Source organism: Solanum tuberosum, unplaced genomic scaffold, assembly GCF_000226075.1.
Source record: "Solanum tuberosum cultivar DM 1-3 516 R44 unplaced genomic scaffold, SolTub_3.0 scf00112, whole genome shotgun sequence".
Classification (NCBI taxonomy): Eukaryota; Viridiplantae; Streptophyta; class Magnoliopsida; order Solanales; family Solanaceae; genus Solanum; species Solanum tuberosum.
The window spans coordinates 225808-228372 of NW_006239035.1; positions in this window are offsets into that span (position 1 = coordinate 225808).

The following is a 2565-nucleotide window of genomic DNA, read 5'->3' on the forward strand; positions in this document are numbered from 1 at the left end:
AATTTTATTTAGTTTTTAAATTGTTGTTTATTATTTATTATATAGAGAAATTAAATTATTATTAATTATTTAATATAATTAGAAATTTTGTGGTGCCGACATGTGGCACTATTTCCTCTCCTATTATATATAGATAGATTATATCTTAGACGGTAGTGAAAATATATCAATCTTCCTATGTTAATTCATAAACTTTCTTTCTTGTTTTTATTCTTATCCTGCAATTTCTTCTCTTCTAAAACCAGTAGGAAGGATTTCGTAAATATCTTAAAATTTTAATACTATAACTTTTATCCAAGATTTAGAAAATCACAACACATAGGATAAAAAATTTACCCTTTTTTCATCCCCAAATGTTCACATACTAATACCAAAAAGGTGAATTATGGAATAGGAGTAGATCGCTCAATTGAAGAGTAGTACAAATTTTAAACCGTCAATCGCAAAAAAAAATGAAGCAATTTTAGTGAATTTACAACATGTTTATTGTTAAAATTCACAAGGAAAAGGGTTTAGGCTATTCATTTCATGAGAAAAACAGAAGAAACTTACAATTAGAATTAATTAGCTGAGAGAGATGGGCAAAATTTGAGCTTTGACGCCGGAGAGCGAGTTCAATGATGGTGGACAAAAGTTGAGTTTTGACGCCGGAGAGAGAGTTCGATGATGGTGGGTAAAAGTTGAGTTTTGACGCCGGCGAGCGAGTTCGATGATGGTGGGCAAAATATCAACTGGGATTTAAGTTTCATTTATGTTACTTTAGTCAATTTGTGGTCTTAAAGTTGAAAATATAAACAAAAATTGAGATGTATCATTTATTACCAAAAAAGTATTGCGATGTATTAATTTAAGTAAGCCATAAGTAAAATTACATGAATACAATCGTTTGTTATAATGCCATGATTTTGTCCATAATCAATTTTTCATATTTTATTTTATTCTCTATAACAACATTCTACCTATAACAACAATATTCTTCATTATAGCAGTACACTTTTTGTAAAATTACCTCTCTATTACAGTCATACTCAAATATTATGTAATAATATAATAGGGGTTAGTGGGTTGTAGTAGAACAAAGTTGAGATGATATGCCTAAATGAAAATTAGGGCAAGTTAGAGGAACTGTGTATTTATTTGGCCGAATTAAGATTATCTAGGGAACTAAGAATCATTCTTATAATTTATTTGATGGTTTTTACGATGACAATAATATGTGATTTGTTCCTAATAGATGCATGTATAGAAAACTTCTTACATGATATGCTAGTTGTATGGTATATTTATTCGGTATGTATAATGTCACGCCCGAAGCTACCCTCAGGACGTGGATACGGGACCTAGGATCACGAGTGACCCCAAGCTAACCCTGCTGGCATATCCTAAGCATACTAAATACACTGAAGTAATGAAATACTGTGCGCAAGCTAAATTATCATGTAAACTGAAATGATGGGGAAATACCCATAAACTATCTAATAAAATAATATGAGAAGAGTTCAATGACAACTGAAGATGAACCAAAACTAAAGCTAAATCTAACTATGTCTGAAATAAAGCCTCTACTGACTATAAATACTGGGACATGCCCCAGCTAGATCTAGCAAAACTGAAACTAAAGACTGAAAGTAGAAAATAGACATGTCAATAGTCCTCGAAGAATGAGGACTCACCACTGATGCTGCTGAACTGAAGATTAGGAACCAATCTATGCGTGATCTGGAAGCTGAGAACCTCAATCAACGTCACGAGAAGATGTACCGCATAGTATGCATCAGTACTTGAAAGGTACTGAGCATGCAGCATAAGATAAAGTTGAACAATTACATAACTGAACAAAGCAATAAAGCAATGATATAAACTGAACATGGTAAGGATACTGAATATACTGAACATGAACTAACTGAATGCAATGACCAAGTTTATAACATGTTGAGCCTGAATATTGAACTAATAACATGGTCGATGCAATAGAACTGTCACGACCCGGGAGCACCCCCTAGTCGTAACCGGCGTACTCGACCACGAAGAGGTCTAATACAAGCCTCTTAGCATTCATTCATCGCATAGACACTAAAAACCATAAGGAATTAAAAACTTTCTTTACAAAGAAGACATTTCATTAAAAATAGCAAGCAGAAGACTTTCTAGACGTTATACATGATGTCTCAAACCATCTAATACTTTAGAGTACAAAATTCGGGACTAATCCCGTACACAACTTAAACAATACTAAAAGGACATAAAAGAACATATTGAGTATTGTCCTCGAATCTATGAGGACTCACCAAGTCTTCATCTTCAACACTTAGAAACCTATCAAATAGCCATGACATGTCATCATCTCCAAATCCCTACACTTTAGTCAAAAAGGGAAAGGAAGGGGTTAGCACAATTAAGTACTAAGTATGGAGACCATGCAAAAACATGCCAAAAAGGACATTTTCAAAGAATAAATGCTTTCGTATCAATTTGATAAAACCTTTCCTTTACAAGTATAAGAGACATAATACAAGTCAACATTAACATATAAGACCATAGCCAACCATACATATACTCAACATA